The following is a 23,970-nucleotide window of genomic DNA, read 5'->3' as shown; positions in this document are numbered from 1 at the left end:
GAAGGTTCAAAGAAAAACCTTGAGGAGTATGACACAGTTTATATATTAAACAGTAAAGGAAGTGTATTATTTGTTTTGTGCTTCTTTCAGTTCCCGTTGAAAGCAGGGGTCAAGGTGTTTATTAGCTGAGGACTTACATTTATTTGATATTGGGTTCACGATAAAAATACAGATAGACGTGGATTACCAAAAGAGCACTTAACCCAAAAATGATACGCAGAAACTGAAAATCCCAGAAAGCAATGTACATAAGAGTGCATTTCTCATAATTGGGAGGAATCAATGGAAAATGTGTGGTGAATAGAGGAGGATGTTACATCCATTGTATTTTCACCTAAATCCTTCTCTCTGAATATTTTATGTTAATTTAAAGACGATGTCTGAATTATAGTAGATCTGAAAGGACTAGGGAACATTTTTCAGAATCAAGCATGAAGGAGAGATAAAAATCTAACTCCAGCATTTTCAAGTTAATAGGTTTTATTTAAGAGAATATGGCTGTACAAAAACATAAAAAGATATGCACTTGTTTTTCAGTAGCCAAATGTCAGCAAATTACTAAGAAGGGCATGGTACAACAGAGTCCTGCAGGTGTTACACAGTGAGTAAGGTTGTACCTTGTAGGGGTCTGTAATATGTCACGGCATTATGAAACACATCCTAGGCTGTATTATCCTGTTCTGATCTTTCCCTTGTCCTTATAATCCTTCACATTTCTGTGATGTATGTCCATAGTGCATGCCTAAGTCCAAGATCAGTTGGGAAAGTATGCATGTACCTCCATTATTGGGCCTTCCATACAAGCCCTGAGGAAAAAGCTCTTTTAAAAAAATCTATGTGTGTCAGTAATTAAAATATAGCTGCAGATAAGTATTTCCCACACACAGACACACTATTGCATGCCTCACCTTTTTCTAAGCCATGTATTACCAGACAGCAAAAACTTTGATTTCTTTACCCAGGATTTATCTATTTTCACACCTCAAGAGTCTGTGTAGATACACAGTGAGAAGCAATGGCACAACTGCTTGTAAATTTATCACAGGACATGTTACTGCAATTTCAGCACATTTCCAAGCAGTAATAGTAGCTTTTAACCAACGTCCTCTATTTGATCTGGTTGCCTGAGGACTCACCTTTCTCTCTGTAAGATACCACCATGGAAAGGACAAGGTCTGCCCCTTCAGCTGGAAAAGAATAGGAAGAGCTTCAATTTTCTAATGAGCATTACTAGGCCTATTTTTATTTTCCAAAATGTTAATAAGTCTTTGTCGGGTTTTTTCGAGGATTTTGGTTTGTATTTTTCTTTTATTTTGCTTTAATGTTGGGATGTTTTGGGGGGTGGAGAAGAAAAAGTAAGCATGTATTAGCAGAAATTTGGCTATGTGGTAATTTCATGTTATAGTTTATATACTGCTATTTGTATGCATGTTACACTGTGTAAATAAAACCAATGAGAAAACAGTTGATTAAACAAAATAAAAAAAAATAACAAATATATTTGAAAACAACCAGGAGAGATCTTTAGAAAATACATTCCCAGGCAGTGGGCAGCAACTACATGCACATTCCTCTATGGGAACTGAGCCCAGAAGATGCCCTTTGGTTTTGCCCTTGAAAGTAGTGAGTCAAGGGAAGGAAATTTCAATTAACTAGAAAGCAGGAAGACAAGTTTTTAGAAAAGTCTTCTGAGAGTTATGAAAATAGATCCTTATTTTTGTCTTTTTTATTACTGCACACTGGTTGCATTGATATGGACATATAATAAAATTGACCAGAAACACAAATCTCTACTAAAACAACCCAGAAATCCAGAGCAAATCTAAATAACAGCTTTTGTCAAAACAAAAGAGGTTAGGGGAAGGATTTGAAGGAACTAAACCAGTTTGGTTTTGCTTTCTCAATAAAAAAAATAACGATCCTTTTGTATTTTCACCTGTGCATAACATTTTTAAATTGTGAAAATGCATCCACAAAGTAGTGCAATAACCCCAAAACTTCACAGAGCATGTTTCATACAAAAGGCCTTCTTTGAATTCAAACTGATGGGCTTTTTCCCCCCCTTCGCTTTAAAGTAAAAAAAACTCCAACCAAAGAAAAAGAAGATGCAAGACAATTATTTTCCCCTCCAAGTTTTTGATTCAGCTATCAATTCCAATTCCTCTCCTCCTCCAATTTACCTGTTCATCTCTACTTTTGACCTTTCATTTTTTAGAAAAGGGGTAAATAAGAAGAGAAATTGAAAATTAATGCAAAATAAGGTTGCCTATTTTACTAATGTAAATATTCACATTCAAAATCCTAGAATTGACCAGCATATCAGTTTGTTCCTGACACTGAGGTTAGTATCTGAAACAATGGTACCTCCCCCAGTTGCTTGAGATTCAAAGCAGCATGTGTCATACCTCTGTGCACGTCCTTCTCCTGCTCAGGCTGAAAAGGATGAGCAAGAGCAGTCATATGAGTCAGTGTCTTCCCTGAAGAGCCTTCAGCCATGGTATTATAAAGGTAGTAGTTTTGTTAATTCAATATCACGAGTATTTGCCTTCAGCCGCTAATGATGGGAGAACAAGTCATTCCTTTCATATTTTAGGAAATCCATATTTCACATCGTCAGTGGTTTTGGAGGGAGTTTCACCAATCTGTACCAATTTCCCCCTGGTTTCATATCCTTAACTACACAGCTGGTTTAGCTCACTCTCATCCCACAGCAGAGAGTACTTCAGCTGGTTGCCGTTATTAGCATGGGATAATATTCTGCTATTGTATTTCATGCACAATGCAGTTTGTGTGGCAATGGCTGGGATACAGCAGTGGAGTGCTTGTATGAGTACAGCTCGCTGCCCAGGTGAAGCTTCCCTTCTGGCAGCAATAACTGGGGTGCCTTCATGGCTTGTGTCATGCAAATCCTTAAAAGTTAAGGTCCTTACACACATCTACAAACTGAGTCGTGTCAGAAATGGACAAAATAAAAGCCTACTGGTATAAATCAGAATGATCTTATTATTTTCACCAATATAAAGAGAGTTAATATTAGTTTGTGGTAGCTCCAAAGCTGTCTAACATGCAAATGACGTCACAGTGCAGCTACTGGGGAGGAAAAATAGATATGTCCCCCCACCTCTTTATGAAGAAACTCCATTCTTTAAAATGCTCAACAGATAGAAATGACTTTTAAGAAGTCAGCACACATCATGTTTAAAGATCTTAGATATTCGGTGGTAGGTGACAATTTTATTTTAGCTTCAGCTGTCAGTGTTAGTTAATTCTAATGCTAAGAAGGTTGCATCACTTGCATTCCTCAGGTATAAGGAATGAGACGTCTTGCACAGGTCTGCGCTAATTTTTGCTACCTGAGCTCTCCAATAATTCTCAAGCTACACTTTGAATTTAAAAAGGTTTTCTGTACATCTAAGGATTAGGAGTGTGTTCCTCTTTCAAAACAGATTGGATTTATTCCCATGGCTGGTGCAGCTGAAAGAGCGGAACCAGCAACAAATAGCTATAACCAGATCAATTTGTTGTATATTAAAAGTTTGTTAGTTATTTTCTCCCTGCAAACTTATTCTAAAGAGTTAAACTAAAGTTTCCAGAAAATAAGTATTTTTACTGCTAGAAAAGCACATAGAAGTTGAAGTTGGATCTGTCTTCCATGAATGTCATCTCCAAGGGCTATGAGAGCTGTTTTTAAGAGATGTCTGGCACTCCTGCAACAGAAACTAATGCTGAGATGACTTCTTGGAGTCACCACCCTCAAATGTTTCCTTTCCACAACCCATTTACTGTGACAAAACAGGCAGCAAAACCTTTCATTTCAGCAGCTTCTGGCTTCAGCATTGCTATCTCAGCAGGATGCAAAGACAAGATAAAAAGACCAGGAGTGACTTTGCCTGTAGATGGGTCAAAGAAATTTTTCATGAAAACAACTTTCATTTCATCCCTAAGATGAAGTTCAATGACTTGCAGCACAGTCAGGTCCCTATCTCTTACACATGTAAGTAAACAGCTCAGATGTTAATATACAGTTGAGAAAATCTGTGTGGTTTTTTTCTATTGTGTGTTGGGTTGTTTTTTTCGTGGGTTGTTTTTTGGTTTTGGGGGGTTTTTTGTGTTTGGTTTGGTTTGGTTTGCTTGTTTTCTTTTACTTATTTTATACTTGTTTTTTAGCTGAAAAAGGATTCAGGAGTGTGCCTTCACAGACAAATGACACTGGCTGGGCTTCTGCTCCAAATAATGAAAGTTTTCCCTGTGATTTTATCCTCATGAGGGGTAGTCAAATAAGATTTCATATTTAAATTTTATAAGACCTTCCACTTTTTCCTGGCCTATCCAGAAAAATCAGGGTACAGCAACCAGCACTGCATTGAAGTAACACAGAACAACACAGAACTGGCCCAGCCTTTCCCAAAGTAGTACAAAAACAAGATCAAAGAACAACCTAACATAAAAGCCATGTTTCAACAGAGGTAATTTTCTCAAGCTTGAGATTAGATAAGAGAATGCCCAGCTCTCCATAGCTGAAGGTGAAAAACTCAGAGACTCAGGGGTAGAGCACTTGCTTGAAACCATGGTGTGGCTGTGTGCACTAGAGATGGAGTCCAGCAGAGGAGACAGCCAGCTCTGGCTGGATTACCTGCCTGTGAGCAGTCCTGTTGAGGAGCCTAAGGAGAATGGGGTATTCTATGGGTGGAATAATGGTGGGGCAGAGGGGTAAGCAATTCTAGGATCACCGTAACATCTGGACAGCAGTTGTTGGGGATTTTTCAGGGCATCTGCAATGTAAGGGCCCTGTGCCCAGGACTTCAGATGCAAAGCATAGAATGGGCAGACTGCCCACTGTTTTCTGTCTCTTTTTACCCCTCTGAGGATAGCTAACTGCACTGGAAGTGGACACAGATCATTTCCACCAGGCCAACAATGAGCAACAATGAGAGGGATTTTGGATACATGCTGCAGCAAAGATGACCTTGCCTGCTGTGCTGTCCAATATGTGAGAGCAATTTCTGAAGGGCCCATCTGTAAAAGTGATAGCCTGTGTCAACCTCCTCACTCCTCCATGTCCCAGCAGAACCATCATAAGGATGGCAAATAGTTCAGGGCCACATGTATGTCCTTTTAGCATGTACATTTTGCTTCAGTTGGAAAGAGTATTTGCTTTATATCAAACTGCTTTGTAACAATAATTTGTACAGGACCAATCTACCTGCACTGAAACAGATATGGGAACATGGAGATAAAGCTGAAGTTCTCAAAGCCACAATATCTGAAGAAATAAAAAAGTATTTTTCTGTATCACTGGATTGAAGGTCTTAGACTGGAGTGCTTTTTGTTTGAAAAGACTTCTCAGTCAACCAAAGAGGAGCATTTTTGTACCTGTATCCAAGCACAATGACAGAGTTGAGGAACTTTGACCTGAATAGACAGACCTGTTGCCATATTTCCCTGCATTATTAAATGGCCAAGAAAATTGCTCTTTATCCATATCTACATGTAGATAGGAAGCACAGTTCTGTCAGTGAACCTATAACCAAAAAAATCATTCTTTGTATTACATTGACTATTTTTCAGAAACTTCTGCTACAATCCTTTGTCACTTTTGTTTGGACATTCATAGCTAATTCTCAGTTTGAAAACACTAGTAAGCTGCACAGTTACTAATTAATCTATACAAACAAACTCCTGTGTCTTGAATCCCTCAAGAGGAACAGAAGAAAGGAGCTATTTTTGCATCACAGTGGCTCAAGTGTATTGCTCTATGTGCTGAGCAGTTTCGACTTACCAGAGAGCACTCACACCTTTCCATTTCAATCACAGAAAAGTGCTCCTTCAATTGAGCACACACTCCACAAATTTCCAATGTAAACTTCAGAGAGGATATCTAAGAGTCACACCGCTAAAATGCATGGCCTTGAATACTTGAAAAAGAGAGGTTTTGATGTGTGTCAAAATATGAACTGTTCAGCCAGGAATTGCCAGTGAGAACTTTGGTTTTACTAGCGCTTCCACATGGAAAAAGAAACACTAAAAGACATTTGAGGACTACCGTAAGGTGGAAAAAACAAATGGGCTGGTGTAGGCAGCCTGCAGTGGCTCAAGGGAAAGAGAAATAACTTCATTTGAAGAAAAAGCTTGATATGTAAGGAAGAGAATAAATTTGGACAGTACAGGGACAATAATGCTTTACTGGTATGACTTCCAAAATTTGGAGAAATTACATATGGGAGGCAAGCAGCAGAGGACAGGGCTGGAGAGACACAGCTGGAAGGTGGATCCCTTTGCTGAGGGAGACCCTAGAGGGATTGCAGCCCACAAAGAACCCACACCAGGATGAGGAGCACTGGGTGGCATGGATCAGCAGAGGAAGACTTGCTATGCACCAGCGCAACCTCCTGTGTCACCTGTCACCTCACCCAAAGGGATGGGGAGGGACCAAGTGCAACATGCAGTGAAAATAAGTGAAAAGTGGATATCAGAAAAGGTGGAGGAGAAGTGTTAGACTGAAGCTCAGCATGGGGAAAGGAGAAGAAAGGCATTTCCCTCAGTGTTTGTTTTATCAATCAGCCCCTTATTTTTCCCCTCAATAACAAAACCAGTTATTAAAAGGTTATGTTACTTGGAAATTAATTAAATTAAATTAAACTCCCTGAGTCATGAATGTTTTGCTTGTGGCAAGAGGTCTTCATTTATTTACTTGGCATTTTCACACAGCTCTGGGCTGCTTTTTTTATTTTTTATTTTTTTTGCCAATCACCAAAATGTGCAGAGAGGGGATATTTCTTCTTTAAGACGAGGATGTTCAACAAGCAACACATGATGCTGGGACTGCAGGGTAATAAAAACGACAGCCCTCCTTCACCGTCACCTCTTCTGAGGACACCACTGCTCTTTTCCTGCCTCGGTGGAGACCTGCTCGGGGCCAAGTGGCAAAAGCAGCTGTGCTCTACCTTATTTCTGAAAACTGAGTATGAAAGGAAGCTACCATTCTTGTAGCATTTCATCCAGTCTTGTACCTGGTTGAGAACAGAGACTTACCTCTGCATAAACACCAGCTTAGCTGGCTGTACCACCCACACTTTGTGTGTATGTATTTGGGAAATCCAGCCTTCTGAAGAGGTGTTTATGAACCATGTAATCACGGGAAGAGGTTAGGTGTGTGACAGCAGTGGGACGCATTGTAGATGATGAGAAGTAACACCTTTGTAAAGCTGTTAGTGACAAACCCCATCCCTGATGTATATGATAAGGCCCAGAAGAACTTCTGACTCCTGAAAAAAAATATACAGCTTTTGGTTCACAGAGAAAACACTATCTTCCTGAATCCATAAATCATCATAGCTCAAGGGAAACTAATGCCTGCACAACAAAAGGATTACAGAGTGTTCCTTATGGGGTCAGTCCAGAGTATTTCAGTCAGCTCTTTGATATTTGAAATCTAGCCAAAGTCCCAGGCCACTGGTTTACAGATTAGAAAAATTAGTGTTGTAGGTTGGCTTGTTCAAAAAACTCAAGCGGGAATTTTTTTCCTTTCCCCTGCCCCACTGTGGGATTGGGGGAAGGGGCAATTGACTGTACAAAAGAGCTGGTTGGCAAAAACTGCATTCCCGGCTAATGGTCCACCTAAGACTAGAGGGAAGGAGGAGGAGTTTTTGCTGCTGCCCTCCTCACAAACGGGAGAACAGTTTGGTTTCTCTACTTGAATGGAGACAGGGAGGCTGTGCGCATTTGGAAAAGCTTTGAGGCCGTTTTTTCTTCCTCTCAACCTGGTCGTTTCTGACCACTCGCCTCGGCTTGCCTGCAGGCTGCTCCTACCTCCAGCCTGAACCTGCTGCAATTCCATTGGAGAGTTTGTGCTCCTTGGGAGAAAAAGACGAGCCTTGAGCACCGCCAGCCGAGGACAGCGGTGAGTTCCATGAGAAGTGGGCTGCCCTTCTTTCCCTTTCTTCCCTTCCCCCTCTTGATGGGAGAAAGCCCCACTCTGGCTTCTCCCGTGATCCGAGGCCCCATACAGTGACCTCCAGAGCCCAACAGCGCCCCCTGCAGGCCAACACAGAGCACTGCAGGCTCTGCACCTCCAGCGATCCAACAGCGCCCCCTGCCGACCGTGATTAGAACTGTGCTAGAGGACAGAGAAGTATTCAGACTGTTTCTTTTTTTTTTTTTGAAGGGGACTTTTGGGTACAAGACTATTGTCTAGTTGTTCTTTGTGTTCTGTTACTGTCTTTGCCAACATACATATGTATTTTAATAAAGGGTTGTTATTTCTTCCTTTTTTTCCATACTTCCTCGATTGGAGCCTCTTAATTTTGGATTTACAATTGCTGAGAGAGGGGAGTTTGGTCTATCTCATAACTCATCCTCCTTAGCAAACATTCCAGTCTCTTTAAACTGAGACAATTAGAAAAATAACAGAAATATTTCTTAAACTGTTTTTGAAATGTTCAAGGGTTTTGTGCAACAGGAAGACCAGGCCCCAGGAACAAGGTAGTCCCAGCAGCCTGTTCATCAGCACAGAAGATGGCCTCCACTCTCAAAATATTCTAGTCTTTCAGGTGGGACCAGGGTTTGTTGATACAGAAGATTACAGAACTGTATGGGGCCTTCACAGTTTGTCACTAACACCTAAACACTGGCTTAAAAATGAAGATGGATTGTGCTCAATTAACTATTACATGAATTCTTAAAAAAAAAAGAGTAGCTGGAATACACCAATGTCCATAAACAGTTCTCCATTGTCTGAGTTCCATTTCCAAGATTTGCTGATGACACAGAGCTATTTTGGGTGTATTCCAGGGGAAATGGAAAAAAAGGTGGAAAAACAGACAAAACATTGTCAGATTAAATATATACAGTTTGAACTCTTTCCAAATGGTGCTAGGTACTGATTGGAGTACATCAATTCAGAAGAGACATCAGTGTATTTTAATAGAGAATTTAGAGACAATCTCTGGACAATCTGTCTAGCAAAAAAAGCAAACAAAAAATCTAAAAAGAAACAGATAGAACAGATAGAAAAGCTTTCAACTAGTATCTAGCTTATCATACAAATTCTGGATGTTTTTTTGAGCGATACAGCTGAGATAGAATTTGAAGGTACCACAGGATAAGCGTGTGAGTCTCACAAATCAGCATTCAGACCACCTTTTTAAAAGGTCTGCCCCAGCAGCTATTAGATGTGGCTTTAAGCATTGACCATATAAAAGAATGGCCTTGTTTGGGGAGGTAGCTGTCAGCACACAACAGAAGATTTTTAAAGGAATCAAATTTTATGAGTAGCTGCAGCAAACTTTATACCCCCACCCAGAAAAGCACAGAGGTGTAGTCCTCTCTATTTCAGAGAAATGTAAAGGATCAATGTTGCCTCAAAAGTTTCTGACACTAGGCTCTGTCAAACTCTGGAAGGTTCAATGGTCCAGGATTCTGAGAGAAGAGATATGGGAAAGGTACTTTTAGAGAAAAATTTGCTTTGTCATCTCTCACCCACAAAGGTAATGGCCATAGGGCAAGTTCACCCATTTGCTTGGTAAATTCATAGTTCTTGGGTCATCAGAAATATGACAAAGGTTTACAGGGAGAAACCCTCTTCGGTATGGGTCCTGTTTAACATCTGCATGAGTGACCTGGACAAGATGAATAACGTGTTCATGACATTTACAGATAGTGATTAATTAGAAAATGAAGTAAAGACTTAATAGGCAGTCTAAGACAGTAAGAAAACTAAGTAATGGTGTGGTGAGGCATACACACAGTCAACACACACACATTTATATGTGTATGCACATCATCCAAACATAGTGATAGAAATTATTTGCTGAATGACTGATTTTATTGACATTGGACTCAATCTGTTGAACAGCTGCATGAAAACACTTTTCCATCAAATGCAACCATCTAACATCTTTTACTGCTGTGGGCAACCCTGTTGATCTAGTTGTTCACTTTCACAAAGGCGATTTCAGACCTTTCAGACAAATTTGCTTCTTCCTATCTTCTGTTTTAGCTTTTGTATATCTGTGTTGTGAAAGCAGTATGTGAAAGCATTTCAGGTAAATTCCAAATGAAAAGGGTAAAAGTACAAATGAGCATACTAAATTCAGTTATAAACATGTCCTGGAGATGACCTTGTGGTGAGAGGAGGAAGTGAAAGGGTGTGATTACTGCTGGTGAACAATACCTGCAGTGACAGTTGGAGCTTGTTCTCTTTGCCAGACAAACACACCCAATGCTTTCCCTCTGACTGGATTCCAGATGGGGCTGCCTGCTGGATGTGAGAGCAGGGGAGTGGCAGCCAAGGTATGAACATCTTCCCACCTGCTTAAGGCTGGCTGGGTAGCTCTTTTCTTTGCATTACTCTGTGACCTGTGAAAGAAAAGTTTTTCATCTTTCAGTTATGAACACTGGGAGTTGGAGCTGCTCGCAGTCCGCACAAGGTCAAACCACTGAATTATTGCTCTCTTTCTATTATTTCCTTCCTCTGGAAATAGAGCTCTGTCCCTTTTTACATACCATTGAAAAAAACCTTCCCTAACTCATGAGTCAGCATCCAGGACTCCTTCAACAGGGAGTGGTTTGGTCATGGCACAGATGTTGTGTTGTGCTGTGTTCTGCTGTGCTGCTGGACAGATGGAGCATCCCTGTCTGGTGCCAGGGGGCCCCCAGGTAGGCATGGGAGAGGGCTGGCAGCACCAGGCTGTCCTGACAGTACACATGAGACGGTAATCAGGCATTGGAATGGGCTGCCCAGGGAGGTGGTGGATTCTCCGTCCCTGAAGGTTTTTAAGATAAGACTGGATGCGGCACTTAGTTCCATGGTCTAGCAACCACAGCGGTAGTGGATCAAGGGTTGAACTTGATGATCTCGGAGGTCCCTTCCAACCCAAATGATTCTATGATTCTATGATTCTGTGATTCTATGAGGGCGACACCTCATCTCCTAATGTGAACAAGGTGCGGTAGCATCCACAAGGTTTGAGCACCTCAGTAGGAGACCAAAGGAGAAACCCTGTGTTGAGCATGTGAGACCTGAGAGACGTGGTCACCTAATTAAACACTGCCTGCAAGTCTTGCCCTCACAGCTGTTTAACTGGATGCCCAACCCTGCCTCTATGCAGCCTCTCTACTCTCCAGCAATCCCGGGTTTGATTAGCACTGCCAGGTATGCCTGCAGGTACACAAGGATGATGAGGTGTGGCAACAGGGTCACCTGCAAACAGCACGAGAAGTATCATTGATCTAAGCTGTGCATTGTCACTGACTGCACATTTTACACTCTGATACACTGTGCCAGGGAGACCTCAGTAATATAAAAATGCCTCACAGATATGACTGCAGGCAGATTTTAGCTCTCGAATATGAAAGCTAACTGTGTTTGGGGTTGGAGGTTTTTCCTTTTTCAGATACACCAATCTGCAGAGAAAGGGCTCTCCAGGGGAAACCAACAATCCTCACATACACACACAAATTCAGAATGGGTTGGACAAGATGCTTCCAAAGGTTTATTTTCTTTTAATCTCTTTACTGATAAACCCAGCCATGTATTCTAAGTTAGCATTGTCCTGTTACAAGTCATGTCCCAGTTTACTTGGGGCAAACTAATCACTCTGTCCTGCTATGGCTGTGTCAGAAACTTCTAGTAGTAGTAGAAGCTACTGACCTCTTGCTTCCTCTGTTCCTCACTTGTGGGCTGCTCCCCTAAGTGCCCTCTCTGCAATACATCTCCTGTGTGTCACAGGAGATGTAGGAGCAGATGTAACTCTGCAATAGCTGGATGACAAAGTCAGCTATATTGTACCCAGGGCAGCAGATCAGAAGGACTGTGAATAAAATGATACTGGTTTTGCTGGTATGGCCTGCCTGTAAGCCCAGAGTCCTATAGCATGCTGGGTGGTCTACAGCACATCCTTTCCTTCATCACAACTATACTGTGTTATAAATGCAAAGAAGAGCCTGCAATTTCCCTGGTATCATTGCCACAGAAAAACCTCTTGGCCTAATGAAGTCATTCAGACTTTTATTAAATGGCATGTAGAGCTTTGCATGAAAGCTGCCAATTTGACTATGAGAAGGAGACTATTTTCAAGGTGTCACAGCTCCAAGGAACAGAAAGACATCAGTATGACACTCTTGTAACTCCTTAGGTGTTAAATCAAGCTTCTTTCAGAAGGCAACATAAAAGCACAAACTACCTTCTGTTAGCAAAAAACTTGGAGAGCATCTGTGTCTCTCTAATAGTTTCTGACTGTGGTAGGCAAACCTCTGAACCTTTGCTCAGGGAATAGGCATAATTGCAGGAGAGCCTTTGTGTGTATCTATATCCAAGGCTTGATCTTTCTGGCTGCCAGTGAGAGAGCAGACACAAGATCACTGAATGGACAAAAACTCTGGGGAAACTCCGCCTCAGCCAACAGGAGTGACAGCTTTCCATTCCTGCCCAGCTGTCTGCCCCTTACACTCAGCCAGGTGCCCTGCCCAGAAGGCTGTCTGTCCAGGTTTCAGGCATTGCTGCCCACTGGCCTCACTCCTTTATTATGGGTTAGCAAGCACACCTGTAGCAGAGTAGGGTACATCCCTCACCCCTTCCACCAGTGTTCACAGTATGACACCTTATTGCAAGGCTGCGTTCATTGGCACACCGGTGCACTGCTGTGGGAGAAACTGGGCAGCCTGCTGAAAGAGAAAAGAAGGTATTGCATTTGAGTGAATAAATTTAAACCCAAGTGTTCAAGCCCAAGTCCAGTATAGCTCATTTATGATACAATGCCAAGATGTCTCAGAGGGATTCATGCTCCACTGTCCTCTGCCCACAGCCCATGATGCAGTACAGTCTCTTCCAGTGCAGCCAGAGTTTGACTGTGGCAGCTGCATCATTGCAGAACATCCCTGAGCACAAATGGTTTGGTTTTGTCTTGCCATGTAAATAACAGCTGTCCAGGAACAATATCTCCTATAACCACTGAAAAAGCAACAGGGATGTTTGTGAATAAAACCCCTGAAAGAGAAGTATTTCATGGCTAATTTGTCTGCTTTGGAATTTATAGGTCTTAACCACTGTTTGAATGCTGTATGGTCCCAAGTGACACGCAGAACCTCAGAATTGTGGTGATTCCCTACCTCTCACAGTTGTGACATGTCACATTTCCATCTTCCTTTCAGCAGGGATGCTTACAATCTATGCGCCTCATTTACATTACTGCTCATCAGACTAAGAGAAATTTAGTTAACTAAATATCAAATCCAGCTCTTCCAATTCTGCCTACCTAAAAGAAGTAAAGCAGAATGAATTGAGGAAAAAGTAATTAGCTTAAGTTGTTCTGATATAAAACATTGGAAGCTGATCTGAGATCACATATCTGGGTTATTATACTGGCATTTAGAATATTGTGAATATTATATATTGGGTGCTGCAGTAAAACCCTTAATAGGAGAAGCTGTGACTGCTGCTTGTTTTTAGCTCTGCGGCATCTGACATCTGAAGGTCCCTCTGCAGTGCACCTTGGACATGTTTGGGTAACTTTGAGATCTCAGAGTCCAGTGTAGCAGTTCCTACAAACAAGAGAGAGAAAACAAAAGTACATCATACTTAGTGCATGTATGTACTTAGTATGATGTACTTAGTACAGCACATGCTAGCCAACAGCTGGTCAGACAAATAATTTTCCCGAAGATCATGCGAAATGTTTTAGGGACTTGATGGAGCTCATGCATATTAATAAGGATCCAGAGCCTTGCTCAAGCTTCTAGAGCAGCCCACAGAGTCAGGATCCTGCTCATTTGCCTGACATTGCTGTTGAACTGGTTTTGGGCAAATCAGTCAGTATCCATCTCTGCCACTCCATTGTTCTACAAAACAGATGGTGACCATGAATTTCCCATGGCATTGTGAAACTGAAGGGATATTTTCAGGTCTTTCTAGGAGCAAAACTTAGATTTAAAAAACCCCAAACATTCTCTTTAAAGACTTACTAGTGGAGATTTTGTTCTAAGTAATGTAAAATGTTTGATCAAACATAATACACCTCTGCAAATATTAGTGCAGCCCAGCAAAGAGAGTATGAAGTGAAACTGCTCATTTTCTTGAGATTCTGCCTTCTTGTGGAGCAAGAGACTCTGAAGACTGTTTAATTTCATTTTCCTCATAATTAGAAGTATGCTCAAATAAAGCCCAGGACACATGTATCTTTGTATTTAAAATCTGTACAAGTTATATGCAAATGTGACACACACAGACCCATGGTATTATTTGAGACGAGAGTCATAGAAAAATGAATGTAACAGGGAGCTCAAGGAAAGTTAAATGAATTTTCATCAACCTCCGTATTAATGATGTGACATACTGCCAGCAGGGCTTCACCCTGTTGCCCGAGAAAGCTCCCATGACCTGTCAGAACAACAGGGACCCCTGGCACAGCCCTGCCCGGTCTCAGTGCAAGCTCCTTGATCATGCTTGATGAAGGCAGCTTGCACACGAAGCGTGGGCTTCATCAGATGATCACTGAAACCAAATTTGCTCCTTGGAAAACATGCACACATTCCCACAGTCCCAGAAAACAGTGGGCTGCCAAAACAGATTGCCTTGGCTGACCTGGCCCAGCTTTTTCCTAGCAGAAAATAGATACAAAAGCTCTGTTATGTCAATTTGCCAACTTCTGCAAAGGTTAAGACCTCGTGGTCTATCCCCATCTAAATCATTGAAAGGGGTTATAACATAACTGCCACCCCACAAATGCTGATAGGCTGAGCAGGCAAAATGGTCTTACCCACCAGTATTCCTGCAAAAGGTGACCACAATGTCTGGCTAAACAGCCCCTGCGCGAGTTCCACAAGAAACCAGTGAATCTGCTCAGTGTTTTAACTCTGTTGTCTCAAGGCTTTTTCTTGCTTCCTCAGGCATGAACCCTATAATGCTTACTGTTTTATGAGTCAGAAGATGAGGTGCATCTGGCTGTAGGGAAATTGATAGGAGAAATAAATGGCTTTCCTTGAAGCATAGTTAAATGCCAGGCTTTTTATGCAAAGGTGCAGCTTGAAGTATGATACCTACACTGCCCTTAAAGCATGGAGAAATCAGGCAGCAAAAAGCAATAAAATGATTATATGGTTTGTCAGATAGCCTTAAAAAAAAAAAAGGAAAAAAAAAGGAAAAAGGTTAAAAACACCTAGGTTTAGTCACAATTTTGCCTCAAAACAAAGTGGTTAATACCTTTGCAGACAAGGTATTAACCTGAGCTTTAGGAGGCAGAATCTGTTGCAGACTTTCACAACACATGATTGATTTCCTCTCCCTAGAAATAGCATTAGTCCATCCAGGTGCTCCAGTTGAGCTATGTACTGTAAAGAGACCTATGAGGCCAGTTTCTGATGGGGATCCCAGAGTACCTGGGAACACAGGCACCAGCTTGTCTTTCTTGGTTCCTCTTCTGCTTCATGGAGCAGATTGGAAATTAGGCCATGGTCCTTGCTGTGCCTTGTCGCTGGTGGTATCACTAGGTGGCCCTGTTAGGTTGTCTATTTCTTCTGAGCAAGTTTTTAATCTTCAAAAAAATAATGTACTGTTAAGGATTGGGATATTTTTATCTTTTTTTTTTTTTTTAATTATTTTCTTTCTTTCTTTTTTTTTTTTTTTTAATAAAAGAGTCTAATTTTGAGAGAAATCGTGGCTTGAAGCTGGGAGCTTACTCTGAGGTTTATTTCCTGCATTTAGAGAGAAAACCTTCAAAACCACAACTCTGGGCTCATAAGAATGAATTTTCTTTGAGAAAAGGTTTATTTGTATGCTGTTTGAGATAACCTTTGCATATAAATAAAAGAAGATGGGCTTTGAGCAGCTGATACTCCAGTCTGCTTCAACAGAAAGGTAAACCAGAAGTTTTCTACAGTTTGGCTCAGTGTCAGGAAGAAAAGGAACATTTACATGGATGCCTGCATTTCTCTGGGTCTGCAGTGCAGAAGGACAACATACCAGCTTTGTAATTCTGTCATGTGTTACCTTTCCTCTTCCTCAAAAAGGTTATTTGTGCTTCTCTGGAAGGTCATTGCAACATTCAGCTTTTCATCACAATTATTTCCCATTAAAAAATCCAAGACTGTTTGTATAGTGAAGCTTGCAACCACCCATATAGCTGCAATTTGAAGGCAGTTTGGGAGTGAAAGAGTTTATAACTAGAAAAAAGTCCCACAATCATATCCCCCAGCATTGAGGTGCTGCACCAAGGCTCTGTGTTTCATTCCACGTGCAGCTACTTGACTACTCAGTGTTGTGAATTTTAAGAGCACTGAGCATCAGCATATGTGCTGAACTGCTTTTGGGTCTGCTGGGAGAAGGGAGACATAAAAGGTCAGAAAAGAAGAAACCATTAGTGCCTGGGAGAAACAGTGGGACCAGAGGATGTACTGCATGGAAGTGAGCGATACAAACTCCCAAAAGTTACTGATGAGTTTTTTCCTGCAAGCAGCCACCTCTGCTACCAGAGTGGTTGGTACTCCATCAATAAAGGAAAACTCAAAGACTAGTTAGGCTCTTCAGCAGTAAGCTGACCTTCTCACCATCTAAACACTTGATAATTGCTGTAATTAAAGATCGTGCATACTCCAGAAACCAGCTGCCACAGCACAAATCAAGGAGATGATAAAAACCAATGAGCAGAGAAGATAGGTCTCCAATTTATTCACAGAAATAAATAGAGCAAATCTTTGTCCCCAGCAAGGTGTCAAGGGGGAGGGGAGTGGACAGAGAGCATATTTGTCCAGTTGGCACAATATAGCCAGAAAAATTATGCAGTTTAAAATGCTCACTGTTTTTACACGGAACAAAAAAGCAAGGAGTTCTCTATTTGTGTCAAGTCAGCAAATCCACCAGTGACTCTGCTAATGCTAATGGAGCGGAATCTGTCCTGGATACTGCAGAAATGCTGGTGATTGCTCTTTGAATGCTGAAATAGCTTCATCCTCAGTAAGCCAACAAACCTCAGGTTCTCAAAGCAGAACATTTCAGTTCTGAATATCCTGACTAACAAAAACATAAATGGTCTGCTCAAGACCCACAACAAACCCCTCCAATTTTGTGAAGCCATTTGACTTCCACAGTGCTGGGAGCTGGGAGGCTGTTAGGAAGGCTCAAGCCACATGTAAGATTAGGTAGTCTCTAGGTTGTCCTTTCCTGAGGACACAACTTCCAGTCAAGCGGAGCTTTGAGATGAGCCCATGACCACCTTTCTGGCCATTTGCAGGGCCTTCCAGGGGTTATTTTCTTGTTCTAGCCTTCCCCTTGTATAAATTAAGTCATCACATTAAGTGTCAGAGACTGCAAAACAGGTGTAAAACCTGCTGTCTGAGCTGTCTGAGAATCCCTTTTGCTTACCTATTGCTCCAAGGAAAGTTTTGCAATTAGAAGTAGCAAGGCAATTTGACACAACAAGAGGCATTTACCACTTAGAAATTCTCATTATTACAGAGGATCAAGTGGTGTGTCCAGTTCCTATTCCAGTGACAGAGTTCCCTCCCAAGCACTACAGGAGCTGCAGTGGTCTTTAAAGCCAGCAGGTATGACTAGCTGTAAGCTGAGCTATACAGAAACATGTCACCTTTCAGCCACTCTTCTTAAAATTGAGAATGTGTCCCCTGTTAAGCGCCAAGATGCTACATGCAGCAGATATTGAAATAAAGAATACTTAATGCAAGAAAACCTCCAAGATGTTTCTCTGCCTTCATGCCTTTCTTCAACAGTAGCAACTCTCATTCCAGGAATAAATTATCCACGTATTTCTAAGCACTGAAGCAAACACAAAGGCTTTTTACATGTCTCTCTCTGCCTTCTCCATACAACAGTTTTTTTCCAATTACAGCCAGCTTTCATCAGCATCTCTCACTCTTCTTGCTTGCAGGAGATGAGTTGGATACTGACTGCGTGTTTTCACCTTAGTTGTTCTCAGGGCTGTGGGGGAGGAAAGTGAAAGAAAAAGTGAGTGTGAGTAACAAGAACCTGCCTTAGATAAAATATTCAAATCTTACAGTGAATAATACATGGGAATGGAAAACATTTTTCCAGTTACATGCAAGTCCAGTGCACCATAGCAGAGGATCATACCAGCTTGGCTACAGAGGACTGAGGGAGGCAAAAAATTTTGCATTTCTTCTGTTATTAACTAAATTCCCCTTCACCGATTCAAGAGCAGACACAGACACAGGCTACACACACAGACACACACACATTCTTTATGCTTCTGCATAGGTGCTGTGCTCATGTGCAGCAAAACAACAGGTAAACTTCTTTCAGAGTTTCAGAACGGCCTCAGCTGGAGGTTAGGCTGCCCTGTGCTGCTGATCAGCAGGAATTATCCCCCAAATAATTAACACAGGTTTTCTTTGCAGCTGCCATGTCACCACCATTCTGTGCTCCTGTATGCACCCCCTCTCCACTTTCCTGGTGGCCATAGCAACATCCCCAGCGTTGCTCAGAGTGCCAGCTCTTCCCTTTCAAGCAGTCTCTGCTCTAGGAAACAATCCTCTTGAGTAGCAAACCTGTGAGCTCCAGACTTACAGCCATTTTAATCTGTGACCATTTCCCAGCAGGCTTCTGACATTCACCAGGTGCCAGTGGCCCAGCACAACCCCTTGCCTTCCCCTGCCTGTGGCCACCCCTGATTGCTGCTGATTAGCTTTGCAGGAGTGTAACACCGTGGCTCATCAGCCTCAAAGCGTGGGTGGCTTTACCCGCTGGCAGCATTTCTTATGCACCCTCTCAGCAGCTTCTTCTGCCTTTCATGGAGGAGATGTCCCTGTCCTTGCTGTGGGGCTCAGCTCTGCCTCCTGCACTGGCCCAGGGTGTTGTGTGTCTCCACTCTTTGGTCTTCTCTAACCAGAGGGTTGGCTAGACTAAACTGCAGCAAGCCTCTTCGTAAGAGCTGCTGAATCAACCTGGGCACCCACCGTAGCCAGGAAAATGGCATCCCACTCCATTGGATGGGAAAATGCTTGTCTAAGACGTATTGTAACCTGGGCTGCCTGAGCATCCATTTTATGTTTTATGGGTGCCACACTGCCATGGGAGCTACCTGTCTCCCTGCTGTGACAAGTTGCAGATGTTCCCTTCAGTGTTATTTTAGTTTCAGGCACAAAGTGCACAGAGGCTGGAAAATAAAGAGCCCTAAGAGACTTTGTGAACCACTCATTTGCTGCCTCAGAATACACATGCACCCCTGCTGTTTCAGGACACTGTACATCTAGAAACAAGAAAAAGGAAAGAGTGAAAGAGAGGGAACACAGAGGCCTTCCATTCCCTCTCACAGGCTCCAGGGAACCTCTCAACACTTGTACAAATGTAGGGAAATGGGCCTGCACTGCTTGGCACTTAACACAGGTAATGGCCATGCCAGGCTGAAACTGCTGCTCTGGATTGGCTCTGTTCATGGCATTTCTCTTTCAAATGGCTGTTTGCAGAAGTGTTCCAACAGGTTTTGCTTTTAATGCCCTTATTGCTGTTTAAAAAAACCACAGACTGCCTCTAAGGCTTTCATAAGTATATACACAGCTGGAAGGAAAAATTTTGTTTACTTTTTGAGCCCTTCACTGCTTAAAGATATAATTCCGTTATGCAAGGAGGTTACTTATTGCAGGCCAGTGTATTTCCAGACAGAACTAATCATCATTAGCCTTTCTGATTACTAAGAAAACAACTTGCATAAGTATTGATCATAAATCTATGAACTTGCCTGGATTTATTTTAACTTTGCACATTAATATCAGCTGCTGTGAGATGCAAATACAATGGATTCACTTTCCAATTGCTTGTTGGAATATTGTACATGTGCTACTTCAGTATCCCAGGCTCAGATATTACATTCCTCCCCTGGTGTCTAACAAACAAGAATTTCAAGAGGGCAGCAAATGAATTTCTAGCCTGAGGGAAAACTTTTGATGAAAAAAAGTCACACTGTTAATAGTTTTCCTTGAAAATTAGATGAAAATGGGGATGAAAAAAAATAATACTGGGAGTGGTTTTAGCTCCAAGTGCCACTGAGGGCCTAATAAGAGCTGTACCTTGGCATTTTTGAGACCAGTCCCTTTTGCACACTGAGGCTCCCACTCAGGTTCACCCAAAGTGTTCATCACTGGGTATAGGGATACTGCTCCCCCATGGGCAATGTCAGGCAAGAGAGCTTGTCTGGTAAAAGCTAAAATATAATTCAGGATGCATTATGATATCTGACTAAAAATCATTATCTCTATTGGATGTATTCTTTTTCATAGTGAGAAGTTCTTTACTCCTGTAAATAGCTAGCACTCTCCACAAGAACTATGAAAGCCCAATTTATCCAACAGAAATGGAAACCATTTAGGTCAGCTTTCAGAATCCCACCTTACACTTTGAAAACAGCAAGCAAAGTAGTTTTCTTGTTTTACAGGCCAGGTGGATTGGACAGCAAGCTGTTTTCAGCGTACAGATCTGCCACTCAGCTCATGGCTTCATCACCAGAAGAGGGAAAAGATATTTGGTGCATTAAAAAATCACTGCATGCACTACCATGTTGCCTCCTTGAAAGAGAGGGATGGTGACTGCGGAAATTCATCTTTATTGTTCTTGGATTCATTATGAGTAATAAACTGATGTGCAAAAAAAAACCCCAACAACAAACCCCATATAAAATCCAAGCTGGTCCAAAGTGCCAAGAGATTTCAATGGAACTCCTGGTGAGGCAGGATACAGCTGAGGTAACCTGCTTCTCCAGCCTGCTAGTGTCCTTGATCCATTTTCAAGGAAGGGGATAAAATGTCACAATTTTACTTGAGCTAATCAATGATGTGGGCTGCAAAGCAAAAGAAAACAGACCTATGAATTCACAATAACATTTTTCTGAAACTTTTTTGGGGTTTTATACTTATCTGCTGCTAAACACAAGAGGTTAAATAACAAAAATGAAGGGGAACCACTTGCTTAACTTCTCATCTCTGCTGGTCAGCCTCCAGAGCAGGCACAGCTACAAGCTAAATGCTCTGGTATGATCAAGACCAGACACAGCAGCTCCCTCACGCCTCTCTGCCAGCCGCACTGCCAGTGTTTACATCAGTCAACTGTTAGGCTTCTTCCTCTGTCCTCACCAAGCAGCTCCAGGAAGGACAAGAGCCTCCTCGGGAGTCTCCCACTGAGCTAATGCTGTAGCAGCATCAGGGCTCAGGACTGCTGAAAGTCTCAGGTGGTGAGAAGGACATGTCAAGCCATTTACTCTGTGTCTGTTCCAAGGGCTAGATGAGTGAACCAAGTTAGAGCTCTAGGTGTGTGGGGCTTTTTGTTTTCTTGTTTTGTTTTTTGTTTGTTTGTTTTTAAATATGAACAGAGCTTAGGGCTATTCAGGGAGGATGACCTGTCCCTTCTATTTACCATAGCTCTCTGCTTACCCTGACACCACTGTGCTTTCCCTGTCTCACTGCCACACACAGAGGCTTCTCCCATCCCTTTGTATCAGGTTCCCTCTATGCTCCATACCTTGTGTGCACTGAGAATCCAAAGAAAGCCACCAACTTTTCTGGGATTAATTTGACCATTAAATGAATCAACATGAAAATAAAAAGGTTTTTAGCAAAACTTACTGCTTTTATTTTTTAATTTATTTTAAAAATAAAAACACTCTGAGGAACACTTTCCTTTAAAAAACAGACCAGTTGTAAAGGAACTGAAGTAATTGATTACAAAGCAACTAGAATACCAAAAGCTTGATAGGTGACACGTGACTAGACTATTATGAAACAAGTTCATAGCTGTTTAGGAAGGCCCAGCAAGATTAAAACAATATTTTCGTGCGTCAATGAATATTTTTTTAATATATATATATATTCTGGTTTTATTCAGACAGGGCACAGGATAAACTTAGAAGTCTCTACTTAATGAAAATGAAAGAAGCAGCATGAGACACATGACAGTTCTGCTACAGGTCATCTAACAAACAGCATGGGTAAATAGTTTTAATTTATTTTTATTTTTTTAAAATCTTTTTAAGGCATTAGCTGAAAACTCTGGTAGCCTTTTTTTTTCCAACTCAAAGCTATGAAACAGGTGAGAGATTCAAGAGCTTGTTGGGATACAATGGCAATGATTTTCTGCAAAGTAAACGGAAGAGGGAGTTTTGGAGGATGGGTAGCTCTCTGAAGAAACTGTATTAAAAGCACACACACATTTCTGCCAGTGCGGAGGAAGCATAGCAGGAGAGCAACTTGGCTCTGCTAGGAGCTATGAAACAGCCTGAAACTTGAGAAGAATAAGAAAAATAGGACATAAGCTAAGTTATTCAGCAGAAACATGACAGAAGAGCATGAATTTATAAGGGTAAAATCAAAGGCTCAAGACGCAGAACAGGCCCAGAGAACAGCAATATTATCAGGAAATTATGTAAATTAATAAATTAGCAAGACAATAATGATCATTTCTCAGTGGGAAAGGGAGTAGCTAGCCCTGAGGATTAAAACAATTCATGTTACTCTGCAGGAATTCATTGAAAAGGACACCTCCAGGACGTGGACAGGCAGAAGTATAACACCTAGGAAAAGGGTAAAAGAGCTACCAGAAAAGAGCAGGCCATAAACTAGTCTGGTAAGGTAGAAAATGCCTAAAAGCTTGTTTTACTGGCTAAACGTGAGGAAAGGCACCCAGGGTGAATTTGTCAGAACCACCAAAAATTTTTTTTGAGCACTTGAAGAAAGAGGGGCACTAGATAATGAGAAAAGAGAAGAGCAAGATGGTCATCTTAACAAAATTACTGAAATGTCCAATGATTGCAATTCTTAGAAAAGCACTGGAACAAATTATCTAATTAGATGTGACCATGTAGTAAGCAAGCAAGTTACAAGCAACCACCATCACCAACTCATTAAAAAAGACCACATCAAATCAATCTAGTTTTTAACTCATTGCCACAAAAGGATATAAAACCTGAGAGAGACTTGAGGTTTCTTTGTTTTGTGATCCCCCTCCCTATTGTTCTTGTTTTGATATGTTTGTTTTGCTTTTTTTTTCTTCCATGTCCAGCTACATTTTGAAAGGAGAAATAACTGGTCACTGAGGGAAACAGAACAACCTCAGGGGACTTTGGTAATACAGGAGTTAAATAATGTGACATGAAATTAGATATCTTTAAGTGTTTATTCATATATTTTTACAGTCACTGCTTTGTATGTCCCACTATCCAGATCACAAGAGCCGGCTCCCCACTGTGACACTAGAGTTGCAAAGTATTTCTTTAAACAGCAGAGTAAGAGTAAGGTTTACAAGGAACCCTGGGGTTCACAAACTCTAGATGAACATAAATACACATTTCTGTGTGCACATGAAAGTGTACTGCAGTGGTAACCAAAGCTGTTTTAAAAATAATTATGTGCATTAGTCATGGGGTTGAGCAAGGAAAGCTTTTATAAAGGCAGAGTTGTCAGCCTCCATCCACACGTAGCTGAGTGCGGGGAGGTGCAGGCAGAGATCTAATCTAGTAAACCAGTTGATAAATACCTTACACCACTCAGCATGAAAAATTAAGCTGTGATCCATACAACATACATGAATTAGCTTCTAATTTTATTAAATAGGAGCTCGCAGTACAATATTACTGAGAAGTCAGTAAAGCTTGTGCTGCAATTCCCAAGAAGTCAGACTTCTTTGATGCACAAGTGAACAAGGGAATTCAGTGCCTACTGTTGGTACCACAAGTCTTCAAGGGACATCTGCAATTTGTTTCATAAAAAAAAAATAATTTTTTTTTGCGAGCTGTTGAGCACAAATATTCTATCTCCTCATCCAGGTTTTGCCAGCTCATCCCCCATGGCATGGGGGTTGGAACCAAATAATCTTTAAGGTCCCTTCCAACACAAACCGTTCTATGATTCTATGTAGATTAAAATCTCTTTAGCTAAAAATCCATATCTACCACAAATGAAACACTAAAAGAAAAAGCATTTTTATCAAGATAGTCGTTATGACTACATAAAAACTTTTTA

At 41.4% G+C, this 23,970-nt stretch overlaps 2 long non-coding RNA genes across 3 annotated transcripts; one reads left to right on the top strand and one right to left on the bottom strand.

The window, feature by feature from the left end:
* Positions 1 to 462: 462 nt before the first annotated feature.
* Positions 463 to 8,011, bottom strand: LOC113947497. Of its 2 annotated transcripts, none has more exons than XR_003527761.1 (4): positions 7,618 to 8,011; positions 7,033 to 7,265; positions 5,204 to 5,373; positions 463 to 1,187 (listed from the first exon to the last, which is right to left on the bottom strand). It is a non-coding gene; the product is annotated as an uncharacterized LOC113947497 (long non-coding RNA). The 2 variants fall into 2 exon arrangements; XR_003527762.1 differs by lacking the exon at positions 463 to 1,187 and adding an exon at positions 1,291 to 3,890.
* A 2,949-nt stretch (positions 8,012 to 10,960) lies between these two features.
* Positions 10,961 to 20,489, top strand: LOC113947474. The gene is made up of 3 exons (XR_003527744.1): positions 10,961 to 11,152; positions 17,877 to 17,959; positions 20,397 to 20,489. It is a non-coding gene; the product is annotated as an uncharacterized LOC113947474 (long non-coding RNA).
* The last annotated feature ends 3,481 nt before the right edge of the window (positions 20,490 to 23,970 follow it).

Source organism: Corapipo altera, unplaced genomic scaffold, assembly GCF_003945725.1.
Source record: "Corapipo altera isolate COAL_440 unplaced genomic scaffold, ASM394572v1 24b, whole genome shotgun sequence".
Lineage (NCBI taxonomy): Eukaryota > Metazoa > Chordata > Aves > Passeriformes > Pipridae > Corapipo > Corapipo altera.
The sequence above is the reverse complement of the archived record's forward strand: the minus strand, read 5'-3'. Positions and strand labels throughout refer to the sequence as shown.